At 36.6% G+C, this 23,205-nt stretch overlaps 1 protein-coding gene across 2 annotated transcripts in view; it reads right to left on the minus strand.

Annotated features, from left to right (window-relative positions):
- The window catches only part of LOC145664959 (sodium-independent sulfate anion transporter-like), a 398,697-nt gene that overhangs the window by 247,103 nt on the left and 128,389 nt on the right, over positions 1 to 23,205 (minus strand). The window contains exon 1 of one of the 2 annotated variants that reach the window (XM_081732101.1): positions 4,436 to 4,543. The exons of the other annotated variant lie outside the window; for it this stretch is intronic. The gene's annotated coding sequence lies outside the window, so the exon portion shown is untranslated. Of the gene's footprint in view, positions 1 to 4,435; positions 4,544 to 23,205 lie in introns of those variants that run through there. 2 annotated transcript variants of the gene reach the window in all.

The raw sequence follows: 23,205 nt of genomic DNA on the forward strand, positions 1-23,205 counted from the left end.
ACTGTATACAATTCATAAATTTTTAGAGGAACTTTTTCCAATGTGAATTGTGATAATATTACTTTACATCGATTTACTCTACAAATTATTTACTTTATCTATTTTAAGCTTCTTTCTCATATTTATTTATTTGTTTTAAAATACAATTAAAATCCTTAAAGTACTCGATCAGGGCTCCCTTGACTTATCCTCTGGGCTGCGAGTGTGCAGGACACTAATTCCACCGTTGAGGATACGCTACCATTGGAAATAGGTATATGACCCAAAGGGTATACGGACAAAATCTCGCGGCTGAAACATCGCCCCCCAAAATCTCGCCGGCCAAAACCTCGCGGGACAAAATCTCGCCGGGCCAAAACCTCCCGTGGCCAAAACCTCGCCGCCCAAAACCTCGCGGGACGAAATCTCGCCGGGCCAAAACCTCGCCGCCCAAAACCTCGCGGGACAAAATCTCGCCGGGTCAAAACCTCGCCGCCCAAAATCTCGCCGTGCCAAAACCTCGCCGCGAATGAAACTTTTCTTTAAAATTTACCCAATGTGTTTCCTAATATGCAATTCCACATTACAAATAATAATAATAATAATAATAATAATAATAATAATAATAATAATAATAATAATAATAATAATAATAATAATAATAATAATATACAAAAAATCGTGTGCGTGGGCTTTCTCGGGTTATTCCCGTTTCCTCCCACTTTCTTTATTCGATCATTTCCTTCATCCTGGTCATCTACGTCTCCTTTAACCTATAGGACATAATCAAGGGACGTCGTAAAAACTCATATATTGTTTCATATTTTCATAAATATTATTAGATTTTTGTTAAAATTTTAAGTTTTTGGATGTTCCCAAGTTCACGAAACTAACCTCGTTAGTTGTCATTACTTTCCTTATGCAGACTTTCTTTCCCTATAACCAGTTTTAAAACATCCTGTCGCCCTACCTTCACATTGAAATCCTCTAATACAGAAATAGAATTTTCATATGGTATAGCGGGACTTGGTCAAATACCCGTGATACTTCTTCTGAAACAGCGTCTTTTATACCGTCATCCTTATCATCTGTTGGAACATTTACATTTTGGTCAGGCGAGATTTTGGGTATGGCGATATTTTGGGGCGCGAGGTTTTGGCCCGCGAGGTTTTGGGTGGCGAGGTTTTGGCCAGGTGGGGTTTTGGCCCGGCGAGATTTTGTCCCGCGAGGTTTTGGGCGGCGAGGTTTTGGCCAGGCGAGGTTTCGGCCTGGCGAGATTTTGGGCCGCGAGGTTTTGGGAGGCGAGGTTTTGGCCAGGCGAGGTTTTGGTCCGCGAAGTTGTCACCGCGAGGTTCTGGCCGCGAGGTTTTGTACCCAAACCGACCCAAAGACATACAAGTCATGACCAACCCAAAATACCTTCATTTTCCTTTTCGCATTTTATTGTGACAAGTTTCCATATTTTAAATATGGCATACACGCAAGCATAAACCGCACTTTCCAAAAAAAAAAAAAAAAATCAAAAATTAAAGTCGCGGCTTATGTACGCGAATCACAAGAAGCACTAATCTGGGGATACACAGCCGCACTTGGTACAAATACATTTTTTAAAAAAATAGTTTAACTTACCAGTGACGGATTTAGAAGGTAAAAACTGGGGGCCAACCAGAACCCAGACTATGATAGGTATATCATGAGTTTACTATAAACTTTTAAAAATATATAAATAATAGCTTGAATTAATTTTGTCACTCAAAAAACTGGGAGGGAGGGGGTAGGCTGCGTCCTACGATTATGCACGGAAGCAAAGAAAGACGGTGATAATGGATAATGAATGAAATGGATTGAAGAGTGTGGAACGGAATGGAAGAATCCCAAGAAAACACGCGCACACCAAGGCTACTTGATTCGACATGCGATCGAACCTGAGACTTCACGCACCAGAGACGAGTGCTCCATCACTGAGCCACTACGACCCATATCTGTGTATACTTGAAGCATGAGTTACCATTGTTGGCCGTCATTGCTAATCCAGTGGCTACCGTGTGCAACTTTGCAGCACGTGGGTCCTGGTTCGATTCCCAGTAAGAGAGCAATTAAATGTGACAACATTAGCAGTGGTTTAAATTTCATCTTGAATTGTAAATCCATGTCTCATATAGCCCCAGTGCTAAAAAGGGAAGCTAATCTACAGACGCGTACCCAGAATTTTTTTTTTGTTGGGGGAGTCCAATCTTGAGGGTCCAATATTACAAATCACTACGTTTATGTAGCATTGAACAGATAGTATTCTGTACCCGATAAGTAATTGTTAAATGCTTCCATCTATATTTTCAAAGAAAAAATGATAGAACTAAATTGTTTTTATAAAAGAAAGAGTACAGATGAAGTGTAAGATCAAAATATTAGCTGTTAAACGAGTAGCTATAGTTTTATTAAGAAAGTGTACAAATGTATTTTGAATTAGGAAGTTTTGGGGTAGTCCGGCTCCGGGCTCGGTGGTCCCCCCGTGGGTACGCCCCCACTAATCTACAACCAATCAATCAACCAATTACCACGCTATCTTGTATCGAAAAGCTCGACATCAGGGCCACACTGTCATCGACTTTTATTTTTTAAAAGGCAAAAATTAATTGTGCCGCTAGTATACGCGACAATACGATACACAAGAAACAAAAAACTTTGACGTCCAAGAGACATAGTTGTCTCATTTTTTTTTTTTTTTTTTTTTTTTTAATTGTCCTAAGACAATATTTTATCATCTGAATACGTCGTACTTCTCTGTCGTTTACTTATATGTATTTCGAGATGAGTAATAAGCAGGTGAAAATAGGTAACTGTTCTTGGCAGATGATAGTATATCTGGTCTATAATGGTGAAGCGTACAGATGGCGGATGCGTCCGAATAGCATAGTACAACGATAGTCGCTAATGCATGTTTTTCAGGATACTATAATAGTCACGGTGAAACTAAATATTTGAGGCAACGCTGCAATATTTAGCCACATGGTGCCAATAGAGCCCTGTCTATTGCGTATGTAGCGTATTGTTCTCTTTGAAGACTTCACGTCTGTGGCATATAATTAATTGTAAAACCTGATTGAGACATGTAGTATGAGGCGTTATAGTCATACGTACTTCATTCCCGTCTATCATCCTAATTTTCTTTTTTGTGATATTGATCAACGGTTAACTGCCATTCCAGCTATATTTAATAGCCATCAGTATTTCAGAAGACCATCTGAATATTACCGATCACTTTCACATTGCTGCGCACCACGACCAGGGGACTTGGTAGCGTACCTTTCGATATCCAGGCCAACATAAATTTTAAATCTATTTGGAACCGTCTCGTGTTGCCTTGGTGATGTTCATAGTTGTGACCCGGCAATGTGAAGGGGCGGCTACAATTTCTACCGTAACGATAAAAATGTTTCAATTTCGTGTGTTGGATGTTAACGCTTCAGGAATTAGCTAAGGATTTTTAGCTTAAATTAATATAAGCACGAATTGCTGAATAATCGTTTGAAACTCTGTCTCTGTTCTTCTATAACCTTTGCTAGTTATTCATGGCTTTATGAAGTACAGTATATAGAAAACTTTATTAGCACACAAACATTGTAATTGTTAATACTATTCATAAGTATAAAAAGGTGGCAAGAGAACTTGTTATACGTAGAATTGTTTATGCTTATTTGTTCGAGATAAAAATGCTTTATTATTGACTATAGGGACATATTTATCCCAGGCTATCATTAGGTAAGCGTTGAATCGATACACTTGTTATGACGACTTCTGGAATCTACATATCAAATTTAGACTAAATACCGCGCGAATTAGGTCAGTGATAGAGCGTTGGCTTCGTATTCTTGAGATCGTGGGTTCGATTCCCACTGTCGATCATCTTCAGTTGGGTTTACCGGGGTTCTCCTCTGTCCTAGCAGGCAAATGCCGGGATGGTGCCTACTAAACAGGCACTGGCCGATACCTTCCCAAATCCTTTCCATTGTTGTTGTTGTTAGATATCAGGAACGTACGCAGAGGGTGGGTCCTGGGGGCTGGAACCCCCCTTCCCCCGAAAATTTCGACTTTTGTGTAAATTTAGCCTAATTTTAGGGGCAATTTTAGGAGTTTTAATATAAAACTCCCTCATATTGAGTTTGGACCCCTCTCGAAATTAATTCCTGCGTACGCTACTGTTAGATATCCAATATAAAATGGCATCTGACTGTGAGCTGTATCTGGTGATTGTTAAATAAATAAAATAAAAAAAATATGTTCTACCTGCCTTACGATCCTTATGGACCAGAACGGGTTAAAGTAATATTTTAACAAAGTTTACCATTAAATTACGACAATATTTAAAATAAGAAAAGCAAAGTGTTTGATAAAGACACGTAAAAACTTATAATTATTTTTTTTAAAAAAAACTATTTCATTTATAAAATATACTTACTGGTTTTTCTGTTGAAATTAGTTCTCGTGAAAGATTTTATTTAAAGTAACAAACACAACTCACACATAATACAACAAGCTGGGAACACCACACTTGTTAACTTCTCAATATATGCACGGGGGAAAACGTTCTTAGGTTTGCGTTTATTTTTCGCGTGAAATTAAGTTGAGCGAAGGAACGTGTCTATACTATAGATTGCAAAAACACTTAGGACTTGACCACTAGAGGCGCTGTTGGTGTTTTCTATGACCACAGCAAAGCAAATAAAAGCAAAAGTATTAAATGCAAGCGTTATTACCGTTACGTAATGTACTGCGATTCATTTGGTTTATAATTTGCTTTCTTTTACGAACTCCCATTTATCGAAATATTATGTAGTTACATTCAAGAAATATAACTCTATTCCTTTTCCTTCTGTAGAAACACGTTGTTAACGAAGATATTGTTTTCTACTACAGGGTGATTTATAAATCACGCAATCGAGGAAGGTACTATAACAGAAGTTAAAAACGGCCACGGGGGCACGTTTGCTCACTGGTTGAGCGCTTACCTCTGGTCCATGGGGTCCCTGGTTCAATCTCCGACCAAGTAAGTTTCTAATGGATAACATTGTGTCTATAAGTTTACTCGTAGTACTCCCGTTTCCTCCCTCATTCTCATGCTAGCAATACTTCCATCATCATGCACTTGCCTTTGTAACCGCTTTCCGGATCTGCCCCTGCTGTTCCACCAACGAGTATTTTCAGATCTGAACCTACCTGGTTAAGGGTCTTCACTACAGCGAAATTAAACTACCGCTAATTTTATAGTTTTTCTGTAATATCTTCATAATAAATTAAAGAAAATATTCGAAAAACAGAAACGTAGTGAACTAGACAATACGATTTTGCATGAGATACCTACTACCTCAATTCACCTATCTGCTTTTGGTATGCCACTATTTACAGACCTCGCAAAAAAAAAAAAAAAAATGCTAAATCTATCTACAGTTGCAAGTCGAAATCAGATAGATGAATTGTGATGACGGTATCACATACAAAATCGTATTGTCTAGTTAACTACGTTTCTGCTTTTCGAATATTTTTATTTGTTTTGAAGATATTACAGAAAAACTCTAAAATTAGCTGCAGTTTAATTTTGCTGTAGTGAACACCCTTCAGACATAAAAGAACATTTCCAAAAAGGGATTACAGAACTTTTCCCGGATCGCTCTCTGGTCTCACTAATGAAATGAGCATAAGGCACCGAGAGGTTCGGATGTTTCGTCTCGAAATCCTCACGGAAATTCAAATGATCGCTCAGACCACGACACACAAAAATACTATGCATACATGCAACGAAAACACATTAAATGAAATAATACTATGTTTATTTATTAAATGCACTATGTGTAAAAAAAAAAAAAAAAAAAAAGTTTGTAGGAGGGAAAACAATCACAACACTAAACACTGACCACAACGTTATAGCCCTTTAAAATTGTATCACGTATATAGATGAATGAAATATTGTATTTGGAAGTTCATCACAAATATTTTTCTCACACTACTAACTAATGCACTGGAGTTAGCACTGTAGGGTAACATTGAAGGTAACCTCACGACGTAGATTCCTTGCTGCTACGCTGAGAATTCACGAAAAATCCAAGGTGAAGTATCCATGGAATACTGGTTCGCACTGGGTTAGCGGACCCGGAACTTCACTAAATGGGGGATAGCCACTGTACAAGTCCTTGGGCGGCTACTTGGCTTATGCCCCTTTACTTAATTCTATAGCGAATTCAACGAACATGTTGGCAGTATCAACACTCGGAGAAAACTCCTAGAGTTAAGGTGCTCCAGGTACGAGCTGGGTTGACCGACTGGTCATTGTTGGCAGTTCATTTTAAAATGTGATCAGGTTAAACCACCTGTATGGATATTCAAATTAAATGTTGAAACAATCTGCGTTAATTCACAGTTCACTGGCCACAATGTAGAAGGAAACGACGATAACTTGGTCATGAGAGCTTCTAGATAAAAAGTGGCTGAACAATATTGCCAGGCGACAGTCTGGCTATGCCGCATCTGCCATGCTAAGTATTACTATAAGTGATTAAAGAAAACACTTAATTTAATTCCAAATAACTATAGAATGTAGTCTTTGCATATTAATGAGTAAAGAAGAAACACTGAGGTATCCAAGAAAATGTTCCACATATATGCATTGGTGAACGATGAAAGGCTCTTGTTCGAATTCGTAAGAGTGAAATTGAGATATTAGCAGTTCCCATCGAAGAAAAGAAATTATTTGCGTCGCAAAAAATAAAGTATAAATCTAAGAATGGTTTCTCTTTCCAAAATATACAGAGCGTCCACAAAAATTACTTATATAACCTGCTTACGATTATACCTTAATCATCCCATCCGTCTCCCTTAGCCTCAGGGCCAGGTGCATGGATTTCCTCGGGGATCTCCTGTTTCATCCCACTTTCTTCATTCCACAATTTCATTCATTTTTCATCATCACCGTCTCCTCTAGCCTAGCCGGCATAATCGTGGGATGTAAAACTGAAATAGGCTTATTTCATTTTCATTTTTACTTTGCCGTTTCTCACCGAACTTTTCTTACAACAGATGTTTTTATTAGACAATGTAACCTACTGCACTGGTCAGTCAGATCAAATCAACCGCAGATAATGAAATATATTTCACTTACGTTGAAAATCGATTTGTAGTGTTCGATCAATAGTCGATTCAGACTAACTTCCATTTACACAGCCGGCGAAATCGAAAGAGACGTCACTTCGACAGAATCGACCACAAATTTACTAACTGAAACCGTTCCTTTAGGTACGTCTATGTATAAATATACACACAATCTTATGCTCTCGGGTTTCCTTATTACAATCCTATTATGCAGTACACTACAGTATTTCGAAGTATGTTCAAAAAAGATCTAATCTGTAAGTAGCGGGATTCAATCACCGTGCGCGCGTAGCAGCATATCTTGGTAAAAGATCACTTTTTATTGAGTTCCTATCTATGTGTTAGATGTCGAGTAAGAACACACTGACTGATGTCGTGCATAAACCTGCTCGTTGGATTAGTAAAAATCAAGAATGAAAGCTTTGGAGGACCAGCGCGCTTGTGTGAAATTTTGAGTAGAACTAGGAAAGACTTTCACGAAAAAATTCGAAATGTTTAACCAAGCATAGAACAATGACTGCATAAGCCAAACCAGTGCTATGATTGATTGGTTTAGGCGTTTTAAGGAGGGTAAAAGTTCAGTTGTCAAAGGTCCCAGAATTGGACGACCTTTCACATCAACAGACTACCAACAGGCTGAGATTGTGTGCGCTATAATTAGTGAAAATTCTCGTTTAACTGTTTGAGAGGTTGCTGAGGACTGAAACCTAACTGGTTTTAAGTATAGAACCTGACTATCAAATCCTAAGTGAAAAAAGTTTCAAATTATCTGTCAAACACCACTTCTGTTGTGCATCACTCACCCTATTTTGCCGACCTAGCCCCGGCAGGACCTTTATTTAAAACTCTATTCGCAAAGAGTTAAATACGAATGCAATTCTTGAAGGAAAAGTATCGTATCCAGTTTTTAGCAAGTGATAAAGCGTCTGCTGCATATGTATATATGTGTTACAACGTAGTTAAAATGATAATATTGCTGTTCTATCGTAAACTTAAAAATGTTCTTGTGATAACAACTTTTCTTATTGGTTTACCAAATAACCCAAGCCTTTATGTACTTGTAAGTGATAAATGTAAGGATATATATTCCTAGGTGATAAAAGAATGTAATACTATGTACACTTATAATATTGTGTTGCAGTGTTCTGAATTTAAAACAACAGATTCTGTAACTGCGAAGAAAGAATACGAGGTGTGTTCAAAAAAGACCGAAATTTTGCTGCTCTTCCTTTATTGCTCATTATACAAACTTTCAACCATTATCTCCTTCGAAGTACTCCGCTCTATTATTAATACACCGTTGCCATTATTTCTTCCAATTTTGAATGCCTGTTGTTTTTTCTTTTTATAGCGTCCATACTGATGTTGCATTTTCCCGAATTTCCTCTGTGGACTGATTAGGACTCCCTTCTAAAGAATTTTCCGGTAACAATTTTTAGTAGATGGATTTTTTTTTTTTTTTTTTAGGGAGAGAGAGTTTTTCAAAAATTCGTTGAAAACATTGTTTAAGGTATTTTTACGTTAAAGACATTTCTGTAAGCCTCAAAACTTGATTTTTATAAAAATATGAATTGTTATACTTAAATTGTTTCTAGCTAGTGATGAGCAAATGCAAGACCAAGGTCTTGGTCTTAGTCTTGGTCTTGCACTGGAACCCTTGGTCTCGGTCTTGCACACCCAGTCTTGATCTTGCATGCAAGAGTCTTGCAAGTTTTGCATTTAAGATATCTCAAGTTTTCCATAGGTAAATTTTACTCAAGATAGAGGGGATTATAAATTCTTCTATGTACCAATACTAACAGAAGTACAATGTATGTTTCTAAATGTAATAGTTTATCTTCGTGTATGATGATAGTGTACAACAACCTTTATTTTTGTTTCAATGGGTGCCCACGCTTCACTACTTATAAATCACAACGTTTCGTAATTTTTTAAAAATATTTTTTAACAGATTCATTACCCCACTGATTCACAAACTGGGGAGGCTACCCCTGAGATGCATGAAAGTAAATCAAGATGACACAGATTACTGAAATATCATGAATTTCAAAATTACTTTTAGGCTACACTCTAAAGGCGTCAGAGTTTTTTCAATCACGATTACCTAATCTTTGTATTGAACAAACTTCCAATTAAATATTGAGATTTTGTTTTCCAGATTCTAATATGTTCTCTATGAGACAGAAACATGGACGTTACGCAAAAGCGGTGAAAAAATGGAGGCTTTCGAAACGTGGCCATGGAGATAAAAGGAGAGAATTAGCTCAGTTGAACAGAAAACGAATGAGAAGTTGTTAGAACTAGTAGCAGCAGGGGAGAAAAGAAGAATTTTAGATGTACAGTAATTAAGAGGAGGAAGCGGCACTGGTTGAGATATTGGCTGAGGAGGAACTGTATTATGAGGGACGTGCTAGAGAGTATGGTGGAAGGAAAGAGAGGGAGGGGAACGAGACTAGTTGAAGGAAGGTATTAAAACAGAAAATTGCTACGTCAAGAAGAGACTAGCTGAGGACAAGCGTACATCGAAGCTTCTTAGTTGCAGCAAGTCATCTGCCGATAATGGCAGAATAGCTATGATGATGATATGTTCAGCAAAGCAATATTTGCCAAAAAAGAGAGACATAAAATTAAAGTAATAATGATTAAAATCAAGCCTCTTAACATTTTAAAATAATTTGAATGAAAATTGAAAATTACTCGATTGCCTATGTCTTTTGTTTAAACTCAATTTATATAAATACTTTTGACCTATATTAGAAATACAAAATAATGTCAACAGAAATTATTGAAAATAGCTGTACAAAATCACTCTCATTTGTGAATGTGAATTACTTATTGTTGTATAATATTATATCGCTCAATTTTCGATGTGCCGTATACCTAAGGAGGCTAAAAGTTACATTGATAAACAATTATTCAACGTATAAGCATCTGCCCATGAAATCAAACTTGCGGTCACATGCACTGAGTTTTTGTCAATGTCATGAAAATGTTATTTCAATATTAATTTTATGAGCACACATTAAAAATTTTCAACGGATGCTTGAGCTTCGGAGCCAAGGCCATACCCATGAAATCGGCACCTATGGTGTACGGAATTACGGATTTCAGTACTACATTTCTCTATAGTTTGGGAAGAAGAACACCACTAATATGTTTTGAAATGAAATAAAATATCTAGTTTAACGTCCCACGTTTATGCACCGCGACTAAGGGAGACAGTGATGAAGAGAAATGAATCAAATGATGGAATGAAGAAAGTAGGAGGTTATGGGAAAACCCCGAGAAAACCCACGCACACGGTGTTTGTCCACCAAAAGCTCACATGGCGCAAGCTGGGATCAAACCAGGAACAAAATGCACAAAAGATGAACGCTCTACCACTGAGCCACCACGCCTGAAGCTACTGAAAGGTGAAAAACAAATCCCTCTTTTGCTATATTTATCCCTGGACGAGAAGACAAACTGAGTTAGCCAACGAAATTTTATCAACATACACCTGTATAGGGATGCGCACGAGTCGAGACATGTCTCGAATCTCGACTCGACTCGACTCGAATTCGAGTCGAGATTCGAGTCGAGACACACTCTGTAAAATTCGAGACGAGTCGAGACAAACGTATTTCTCGACTCGAATTTTCGAGTCGAGACTCGAGTCGAGTCGAGACAGCTGGTAAAAATCTCGACTCGACTCGAATGTCTCGAAAATTTTTCTATAATTTTTAATATTATTTTGAAGAAAGTGCTCGATCAGAAACACTCGGCACGAGAATTTCGGAAACTGCAGGACTTGTCAGGTGTTCGAGGAGTGCTATGGTGGTTGTCTTCAGCAAGTGGCGAAACCAAGGGGAAAAGACGTCTAAATGTCGAGGGGTTGGGTGCCCCCACCTCATTACAGATGTCGAACGTCGCAGGCTGGGCAGACTGGTAAAACAGAACAGGCGGCGAACTGCGTCGGAACTAAGATCAGAGTTTAATGCTGGGCAAAGTACAAGTGTGCCTGAACTAGTGTTGTCAAATTTCCGGAAATTTTGAACTTTTTTTAAAAAAAACGTTTTTTTTCGATTTTCCGGAAAAATTGAAAAAAATAAATATGTTTGTATTAGGTTAATTTTACTAGTAATGATATCTCTCTTTTTTTTTTTCAAACACGCGAAAAATTTAAGTTCAAAAATTTCAATATTGCGAATATTAAAAAATAGCACTCGAAAATAAAACTATTCCAATTATTATCTATATATTAAAATACTAGATTTACGCGTATATGTTTCTCCTCACAGAAAAGTTTATATGTTTGTCTACTATCCTTTCAACAATGAGATCTCAAACCCACAAGTGCTAGAAACGTGCCGTTTTCATTTGTCGATTCCAAATTTTATGTAAATTGTCCAGTTCTAATTGAATATTTTTATATAAAAAAAAACATGGCCATTAGTTCTTTATTACATTTATAGGGGTATACAAGAAGTACTGTGGGGGCGCGGTGACTCAGTGGTAGGGCGTTCACTTCCGGTGCATGGGGTCCCTGGTTCGATCCCAGATCGCGCCGTGTGGACTTTGTGGTGGACAAATACCATGCTCGTGGGTTTTCTCGTGGTTCTCCCGTTTCCTTCCACTTTCTTCATTCCACCATTTCATTCATTTCTCATCATCACCGTCTTCTTTAGCCTAACCGCCATAACCGTGGGACGTAAAACTAAAGATTTCATTACACTAGAAGTACTGAAATTTCTGAAAAAGTAAAGCATCATACCCTACGAGTTATATATTCCAACATCACATAGTTGTATATAGGGGTTGTACATCTGTCAGGCGTTTGTTTCATGGCCAAATGATAATGAAAACGAAGGATAACCATTTCTCCAGTCTAAGATTAATCTTCATTGTTTGGTAAGGTTTTTTTTTCAATAAACACCGTTTATCACTGACATAATTAATTGTGTGTGTACTTTATTTACTTATTAAATAATGCATGCAAATGCATACATACACGATATGGGCATTCAGTAAATGGATACTTGAATATTTGAATTCAATTATCTATACAAGCCGGCTACGAGTCTTTTATCCAAACTACTCTTTGGGATGAGCTTCTTACCAGATGTGTAGCCTACCGAAGGATCACACATATGTTATCGAAACTATTGTGCTTTTTTTTTTTTTTTTTTTTTTGCTTTGACAGAAAGGTCTGTAGATATCGAAGCCCGCCAGTGAAGCCATATCTAGCATCTTGGTGCTAGATCTAGCATAATTCACTCCCATTTAGCATATAACATCTTGACTTTAGCATCTTGGCAAAATCTCATTCATTCCTCTGGAGAACAGAAAAAGAACGAAAATTTAGATGGCTCACTGACCGTTGGGAATTATCCCTTAGTTGAAGCGATGGTTGGAGTAATAAAACCAGTTAGTATTTCCGCTGTTGTATTGTTGAATTCACAGAAATGTTCAAAAATAAGCAAAACGTGACTGTACAAGATGTTTACTTACCCATAGTTTTATTATTGTCAACTGAAACCTGAGTGTCTGGGATGTTTCAGTCCTTTCTCACTTTACAACTTGAGAGGGGAGGGGGTATGACCGCTAAAAGAAATGCTTCAGTGCTGCGTCGGAAGCGGCATGTTTTGTATATATTTCTTAAAATGTTATCCATTCTTAAGGCTGTTGCTACCTCTTCCCTGAGTCGAGTTTTCCCCTATCTAATAACATTGGAACTTTTTTCGTGTTTTTCTCAGCAAGCAATGAACAAATCCTTACAAAAATTTGCATGGAGTCAGGTCGATAATAAAGGATTCGTTATATGAGCTTATAATTTTACTAAAAGCCTCCAATTAAGTTATTCATTCACCCCTTTTTTTTTTTCATGTGAAGATTTGCAACAACGCATTGACGACACTGCGGTCTCTCTTCTAGCAGGTTGCGGCGAGTAACTGAGGGTTACTTTGAAGTTTCAACATTGTCCACAGCTGTGAGGGGACCCTTTTCAACAATGACATATTTATGGCATTTCAGTGAGGAGGCGTTGGAGTACTTTTTTTTCCTGAAAGCAGAAAAAAATAAACACAGCGAGAACAGATCCATTCTTCTTTACATTAGCTTTTCCCCCCGTCAAGTATAGACAGTTATAAGCAATTAGAAGCAAACTGTCTCTATTGAATAAAGATACTTTTAATGTATACGAAAGCGAATGTCACTTTATCATTATTATTATTATTATTATTATTATTATTATTATTAGTAGTAGTAGTAGTAGTAGTAGTAGTAGTAGTAGTAGTAGTAGTAGTAGTATTACATTTTTCAAAACATGAAGAGACATACCTTTCTTGACTCCAGTGCCCATTTTATCTATATATGAGGTATTTATAATAAACTTCTATACTGCTAAAAGAAAAGCTACTTTTATAGTGACGTATCTTGCTAAGAGAATTATTTGTATTTTATTTATTATATTTCAATTTAAAATAAAGTGTATCGTTTGTAACAACGAATAGTGTTCAAAATAGTACATATTACCAGTCAACTATAGATTAGATCAAACATAATAATGGACAACAACACCAATATATATTGTATACATTTAGACCCTATTGGATCAAAAGATGCAATCTATTTCACACAAAAATTTTCTTGTAGGCCTTATATCTCGAGAACTACATATAGCGTACCCAAACTATGACTTAACTTAGTATGATGTGCTTATTGCGTAAAAAATACAAAAACTCGATTTAAGGACCGTTCAAAAATTTTGTGGGCCCTGATCCACAAAATTCAATATATTACATTCAATCAAAAATTTTCTTGTATGCCCCATATTTTGACAATTACAAAGTGTGTGGCCAAACCAAAACTAACAATTTACTCAGCATGGTGTGCTTATTCCGTAAAAAAAAAAAAAAAAAAAAAACAGCTGCCATTCAAAAAATTTGTGGGCCCTGATCCAAAAAAATCAATATATATTTCACCCATTCAAACATTTTCTTGAACGTTCCATATTTTGAGAACTACATATAGTATAGCCAAACCAAAAAGTAACAATTTAGCCCGCATGATGTGCTTATTCCGTAAAAAATACGAAAATTCGATTTAGGGCCCATTCAAAAATTTTGTGAACCCTGATCCAAAAAATCCAATATATTTCATACAATCAAACATTTTCTTGTACGCCTTATATCTGGAGAACTACAGGTAGTGTAGCCAAACCCAAACTAACAATTTACTCAGTATGATGTGCTAATTCCGTAGAAAATACGAAAACTCGATTTAGGAACCGTTGCTAACTTTTGTGGCCCCTGATCCAAAAACTAATTATTTGGCAAGATCGCAATCTTTTTATGCACTTTTTGGATCATTTTTATAATTCTTAGCCAAGATCGCTATCTTTTGATCCATTTTTTGGATTATTCCTAAAATTCTTGTTTTTATATATTTTTTATATTTATATATAAGGTGATACAAAGAAAATTTAGGGAATCAATTGATCTGATTGAAGATTTGTTTAAATCTATTTTATAGAATCTTTTAGATTTAACTATATTCCTGTTAACTGCAGATTTTTTAAAAAGATCTCTTTTTAATCTACATTTGTATTCTTTCTTTACTCACTCATGAAGTATATCTATAACTTTTGTCAATTTTTAAAGTTGCTTCTGAGATAAGTTTCGAGAGTTGTCCGCAAAATTTCGTTAATATCTTATTTGAACTAACGTAACACTGTAATCTCACTTTAATTTACCATAGTATATTTTTCTTTTTCTTTTTTTTTTTTTTTTTTGCGTGAAAGTAACATTTGAAACCGAATTATTTCTTTAAAATTTATACATGAAATGAAAATTGTTTTTTTAAAAAACTATGACATACTCATTGTATAAATAAATGTGAAATATTAGTGTTTGTTTGATTTATTTGTATTGATTGAAGTCAATACTTCGAGTGTAACTTTGACCACTTATCAACAAAATTAAAAAGTCGTAGACCAGTATAATTTAAGCAAGTTACTTACTTGATTTGAGACATAATTTTGGAGGGGAAGAGTAGAAATTTTACTGATAACATTTTTTTTTATTTAACTTTTCCTGTATTTATGTTTAGCGTGGCCTTGTGAATTTTGTTTACTTTTTTTTCAATGTAGAAACTTACCAGGGATTTTGGAGTATGCTCATAGATATTTAAATTGTGAATAGTGCTTCGGTGATATTTAGTATTTTGATTATACTGCTTGTTTATTATTTTTTTAATAACTTCATTTACATAATGTTGTGGCTTGATGTAACGAAGTATTCCATCACATATTTTTATACTCATACGGTAATGCTTTAGTTTAATATGTAGGGTCTATAACAACGACAAATTGGTGTACCTCAACAAAAAAAAGCCCTATATTTTAAAATGAAGCATGAAAAAATAATGCATAAAATTAAAATTATTCTGTTAATGTGTGGTGTACTATATATATATATATATAGATAGATAGATAGATAGATAGATATAGATATAGATATAGGTATATATATATATATCTGTTGTAGCTATAGATGAAATTTCGCGTTCACCATCTGGAAAATAAATATTTCTTATTTGTTTTGAATGCGTAAGTTACAAGGTTATTATTAGCAGGTAACACTAATAAGTCCCTATTCCCTGTTACCAAGAAATAAGTCCCTATTCATATTTCGAAAAGTAATAACCAAGAAAAGACGTTACCAAGAAAATGACGTTTGTATCTACATTAACACTACATATTTCATTATGTATAGATGTTTTCCTGTTTAGTAAAAGAATCCCTGATATTACACTTCACTTTCCCTACAAATGTGCTCTGTTAGAAGGGTAATGTGTGGTCAGTTCTTCAGTTTCCCAGTTGCCTCACGATACTGAAACAACACCAAAAAATCTGTCATCATTAGGAATAGAATTCGACAGCATTCACGCTAAGAACACATTTGTGTAACAAAAAAGTTTATTTCTAAATTTCCTTCGTATGTGGTAAAAATGAAATTATTATTATTTAGCATAAACATTCTATACTACTATTCACAGTTTCAAATACATATACACAGGCCGGTAGCCAGTCCAAAAATGTAGGGGGGCGGCTGAAGTTAGGGGAGCCCGATCCAACCATATCATAGTTTATCACCATATTATATTTCATTTGCAAGCCTACCGTGAAAAGTTTAGGGAGGCCAGCGAAAATTTAGGGGGGCGAACCCCTAGATCCTCCTGAATACGGGATATATATATAATTATTCCAAAATGCTATCTCCACTGGTTTACCTGTTTCCGTGAGGTTACAAAAGTCAAAGAGCGCTGATGTTTTCAATGTGAAAACCCCACTGGTGTCGGCAGCGCGGCCAGTCTCTGGTCAAGGAAACACCGGCAAGGAGAAACCGATGTGGTGACCACAAATTTTAACTAAATTACTAGTGCCAAGCCGCACTGATATTCCTTGCTCGTTACAATCTCTTGTGCCAAGAATTTTCTATTATTATTATTATTATTATTATTATTATTATTATTATTATTATTATTATTATTATTATTATTATTATTATTATTATTATTATTTCACACAGGAAATTTGAAAATAAAATTAAATCTGTAAGTTTTACGTCCCACAGTTATGCCGGTTAGGCTAAAGGAGACAGTAATGATAAGTAATGAATGAAATGGTGGAATGAAGAAAGTGGGAGAAAACAGGAGAACCCCGAGAAAACCCACGCACACGATGTTTGTCCACCACAAAGTTCACTTAGCGCGAGCTGGGATCAAACCAAGGACCCCATGCAACTGAGATGAACGCTCTACCACTGAGCCACCGCGGCCCCCACACAGGAAATTTATCTGCTATTACAATCGTCTGCTAATTTATATTTGTATAACCAATCACCAAGTATAAGACTGAAATACATGAGATGCAAGAGGCATCTTGCTATGTTTGAAAGTAACCACAAGAACTCCGAATGAGACTAGACGAATATACTAAAAGCAATAGGTTTAGCAAAGAAAATAAAGAGCGCCCCCTCCTTCTCAGTGCCATAAATCTGTCCTCGAAAAGGACGAGAGGGCTAGAAAATTTTATTCCACAGATGTGATATGGACAGAGTTTAAAAACCTGTTTTAAATGGCTAGCCCGAATTTCCCTGACGCTGCTAATACAAACAGGGAGAAGCAGAGATCGCATTGTTGCAAATCTTCACATGAAAAAAAAGGGGGAATGAATAACTTAATTGGAGGCTTTTAGTAAAATTATAAGCTCATATAACGAATCCTTTATTATCGACCTGACTCTATGCAAATTTTTATAAGGATTTGTTCATTGCTTGCTGGGAAAAACACGAAAAAAGTTCCAATGTTATTAGATAGGGGAAAACTCGACTCAGCGAAGAGGTAGCAACAGCCTTAAAGTATAAATTCCCCCTTCCTCCCCTGATTCTCTTTCCAATACAGAGAACCGACTCTTTAAATGAAGAAAGAACCCTGAACCCTCCCGAAAATGCAAAAATGAATGATGCGTACAAATAACAAATCTGTGGATGAATCAAATAATGCAGATACATGAGAAGATGATGACGAAGATAACATTGCTTGATGCAGCGCAGTCTACCACATGTAAATAGATTTGAAGGATTCATATTTGTGTATGTATACGTGTGTATGTACTTGTTTCTGAGTATTTATATGCGCGAATGTCTTGTAATTGTTATATTAATATCCACTGGATTAAGTGAAAGTATAAAATTTATTTGATGACTGCCAAATTGACGTCACCTTGGTAAGTCATTATTTTTTAATATTTAGTAATATTAAATTAGATTATAGTTTAGCGTCGTTTTCAGGAGCAAAGCTCTACAAGACGTGAACATACAGTTTAACGTCGGATTTGAAACACGAGCTCCTACCATGAATCATTCGAGAAAGGCGCATACGCTAAGCACATAGCAACGGGGAGCTCAACATTTAGTGATATGTATATTAAGTTGTAAAATTGTATTCGTTTAATTTTCACTAATATAATCTTCACAATGTAAAGCATTCGCTAGGCACGTTATCTTGTTTAAAAACAAAAAGCCTATCTCTTATGTTTCCGTCTCGGGGTTGGACTGCGGGATGATAGAAATCCGAAAGAGATGTTTTTATTATATTTTGTACAGTAGATCTACACCTTCATAATCTCCGTGTTTGATAAGAATGAACCTACCTGGCTCACGTATACGTAATATAACAAACCATGCATATTAAATGCAAGACTAATATAGCAAACATTGAAGATGCCCCCTAGAAAATTTTCTTCGACCGCCCATATCTGCGACACTATTTCGCAACTCAATGGATACGATATGGATGTATTCAAAGTCTACTGATTTACCCATAAAATTTAAATTTTATAACAATATTCTCAGTGAATACTAACCTGAGGAGAACTATTTTTTTTTAATTCGATCGCTAAAGAAGGTTTTTTTTTTCTACCAGGTCTCGGTAATCGTCTGGCAAGAAAACTGAAGTTTCTACAAGTGTTTCCCCAGCAATTTTTTTGAGAAAAGGGGTCCTCCAGGAGCGTTATTTAGGGTGTAATTCCTGCGTTTGTTATATACATATATAGATATACATAGATATAAATATAGATATACTGTATATATATATATATATATATATATATATATATATATATATATATATATATATATATATATATATATATATAAGTAGGAGCGGGTCTTTAAAATTAGTTCGGAAAGATAATATGAAAATCTGGCATAATTTGCAAGAATCTATCTAGTCTAATATATATAAAATAATTAGTTTGTTTGTGTTTGTCTGTCTGTATGCAGCCTGGGGACCAGACGAGTGGACCTAGAGTTACCAAATTTTAGTCAGGGGTACTCTGGCCCAGGCCCCAGATCAAGACGAATCTTTTTTTTTTTTTTTTCAAAGTTCGAACCAGGGGGTCTCAGGGTGCGCTTACAGGGACATGTAAAAGTGGTAGAAAATGGCAGATATTACTGTCGAATTCATAGTTTTCGCGGTCACTGAAATCAATGGTGAAACTCTGATCACATTAACATACAAATTCACCCTATTCGGGCCGGTGGTCACCGGGGGGGGGGGGTCTGATACTGAGACATGTAAAAGTAATCCAAAATGACCGATATTAGTGTCAAATCCATAGTTTTCGCGGTCACTAATAGCGATGGTGACACTTCCATTTGCGATGATTTGCAAATTAAGCTATAATTGTATGCGGGCCGGGAAAAAATCTTTGTTTTGCGTCCCACGGTTATGCCGGTTAGGCTAAATGAGACGGTGATGATGAGAGATGAGTGAAAGGGTGGAATGAAGAAAGTGGGAGGAAACGGGAGAACCTTGAGAAAACCCACGCACACGGTGTTTGTACACCACAAAGTTCACTTGGCAGGGGCTGGGATCGAACCCGGGACCCCAAGCACCAGAGGTGAACGCTCTACCACTGAGCCACCGCGGCCCTCAATGAGGTTGGAAGCTGGTCAGTCATGGCAGGAGGTGGCCCATGCCATAGGAGTGGCACAGAGTGTGATTTCCCGATTCAGGAATCGATTTCAAACAACTGGAAGTGTTCGAAGAAGACAAGGACAGGAACCAAAGCCAGAGACGATCGTTATCTCTTGTTAACAGCCCGTCGAAACCGACGTCAGAATACAACTCTGTTGCCGCGAGTCTTCCGAACAACAACAGGACGCACAATATCCACTCAAACGGTCCGCAATCGCCTTCGAGAAGGTGGTCTCTACGCACGTAGGCCTATGGCGTGTGTCCCATTAACGGGGATGCGGCACAGGATCGACACGGCACAGGATCGACACGGCATACGACCGACAATTCAGCTCAGAAACCTGTTTCGGTCCTGTGCCGTGTCGATCCTGTGCCGTTTCGGTCCTATGCCGTGTCGATCCTATGCCGTGTCGATCCTGTGCCGTTTTGCTCTCACGCCGCTGCTCTGAAATAATTTAACTTTTAATCATGTGCCTAAAAAATAATATTTTTATTATCTGTTTAATCTTTGCTCTTACAAATTATAAACTCCTGTCGATTCTATGCCTGTGCAAGTTATATGCATAGAATACGTACGATCGAAACGGCATAGAGCCGACACGGCATAGGAACGAAACGGCACAGGATCGACACGGCACAGGATCGACACGGCACAGGATCGACACGGCATAGGAACGAAACGGCACAGGATCGACACGGCACAGGATCGACACGGCATAGGACCGAAACGACGCACGATCATCCCCACTGCGTAGTATCTATAAAACCAAATATTTATTTCTCATAAAAGCATCAGAGACCTGTCAATTGATTTTAAAATATAAGAATTATAAGATATTTACTATATGAATATTAATAATTGTGAGTGACAAAAGAATGATAGTGCTAAATGGACAAAATATAATTTCTTGTGTGCTTGGTCAAAAGCATTTCTATATGTATGGAATACTTATATTTATTATTATTATTATTATTATTATTATTATTATTATTATTATTATTATTATTATTATTATTATTATTATTATTATTATTATTATTACTATTATTATTATTATTATTATTATTATTATTATTATTATTATTATTATTATTATTATTATTATTACTACGTTTTAAGTCGTTTTGAAATCATGGCCTGATTCCACTAGAAAGCGAAAGCCATGAGAAATGTAAGCTAAGTAGTAATATGGAATACTTTTAATGTTGCTCACTAGAGGAAACATGCTCGCATGTCTTCTCGTCTCGATATCGAGACCACAAGAGACTTTTTTAATAAGAAGCTCAGTTGGGAAGTAATAACTGAGCCGATGGCTCGAGCCGGTTCGCTTGGGGTGAACCATTGGCTCGAGCTGGCTTGGTTGGATGAACCATCTGCTCGGTTCGGCTCATCTGGGCCGAAGGCTCTTGCTGACACGGTTCGGTGAGCTGTTGGCTCGGCTCACTTCTCGGTTCGGGTCCATAGTGAGTGAGCTGTGAGCCCAGCTGCTCAAGTTGTTTACAATTGTAAACCCGGGCCGAACAGTTTTGAAGATATTTGGCCAGTGCCCTATAACTTTTAACAATGTTTGGCTCGAGCCCGAATACTCAACCTAAACCCTCAACCCAAATTCACAAGCTCGTGAACAATATCCTTGACTCCTAGAATTCACGACTACCGAGGTTAGCAATCAACTAGTTTTTTAGTATTCAAACACAGACCGCGTTTCTTTCATGTTTAAACACAGTGTTGTTATAATTATAATTATTATTTATTATTATTAATAATAATAATAAAAGTTGTACTAGTAGTAGTACTAGTATCATTGATAACCTATATTGTCTATGCAAGATACTTGAAGAGAATACTCGAAACTACAAACCAGATTTGGTTCGACTCGACCCGAATTCGAGTCGAGTTGGAGGAAATTTTTCGAATCGCGTTCAAAGATGTCTGTTTTTAGTCGAATCGAGTTTCAAAGAATACTCGCTCGTACTCACTCGTGCCCATCGTAGGATGACCACATTCTAACAATCGAAAAGTAGGACACAAGTATAATAGTACTGTATATGATATCTTACTGCGTCGGCAATACGCATATCATTATTTCAATTAATGTTAACCTTAAGTTAATGAACATTTTTGTTAAGAAGAAGCACTGAACAAAATTATTAAAGGAATTAAACACAACTCCAAATGCTTTGATGAATAACAAATTGGTTTATTTTATGAACGTACAGTCAAAGTTCGTGTTGGGCTAAATAATAATAATAACAATAATAATAATAAATTTCGAAGCGTGGTATTATTTTAAGAAATGAAAGAAAATTTAGACCGGCACAAAGGAACTTCTATTTAACTTGGTTAGCATGACTGTCATAAGTTCAATAAGAAACCTTTCCTACTTTACCGATATCTCAACAAGGCCTTCTCAGTAAAAGCGATGTATTGTAAAAAATGGTTTGTTGATTGTTCTCCATCCCTAGTCTTCTGAGGAGTGTTAGAAAACACAGCGGTTCATCATTCAGGAAAAGAGTGTGTTTGATTCAAAATGTTGTGAATAAAGAATGAAACATTAAGATATTGCAAATAAATTAACTCTGGACATTTCGCAGGACATTTTAAAGAAGAAGGATATTTCTCGATTTCCTAGACATCTTCGCAACACGCAGGACAGCTCTTTGAAAAACAGTACTGTACTGCGAAAATCAGTACGTCTGGTTACCCTAGCCCATCCGTACGAGTAACGCAGTATGGCATTTTAGCCAATGTTACCTTATATGAAAATATTCATAACTTATAGCTGTCAAGTAAAAATGTGTCCTTGCATTTACATAAAGCAATTCAGAAAGGGCAATAATAATAATAATAATAATAATAATAATAATAATAATAATAATAATAATAATAATAATAATAATAATAATAATAATAATAATAAAAGCGATAGTAATAGTAGTACGGAAAATTGAAGTGATAACATTTGTTCACATATTCTAAGTTTCAGACCTAAAAGTAACGCGTTACTTTCGAAGTAAAGTAACAGTTACTTTTTGGGGGCAAGTAACGCGTTACATTTTAGGAAAAAGTAAAGTAACTTGTAACGCGTTACATTTTTACATGTAACTTACCCAAAACTGTCCATGGGAAAATTGTTCACTGCTCGGGCCAAGATTGTTTCTGACTGTCGACAGATGGATGCCGTTTATGGCAGACCTTTGCCTGAAGTACTGCCCAAAGTTTGTAGTCCAACGGGTTAAGATCCGGGCTGCTAGAAGGCCAATCAATGGTAGAAATGAAGTGAGGGACGTTCCGCGCCAGCCAGTCCTAAGTTGGTTTCGCTGTGTGGCCTGGAGCGGAATCCTGTTGGAAGGTCCACCTTTCTCCAGGGAACATGGTAGCAGATAGTGGTTACACTATAGGTGTTAGCACTGTGTTCTGGTATACCTTGGCAGATGTTTTAACACCTTGTTCGCAAAAATACAGCTGGGTTGTGCTTGAGTAGCTCACTCCCCACCAAACCATCACTGAGGCAGCATGATGTGTTGGGTGTCATCCAGAAGTCCTAAACGGCAGAACTCCTA

The sequence above is a fragment of the Thermobia domestica genome, chromosome 11 (assembly GCF_964235325.1).
Source record: "Thermobia domestica chromosome 11, izTheDome1.hap1.1, whole genome shotgun sequence".
In the NCBI taxonomy this organism is placed as follows: Eukaryota; Metazoa; Arthropoda; class Insecta; order Zygentoma; family Lepismatidae; genus Thermobia; species Thermobia domestica.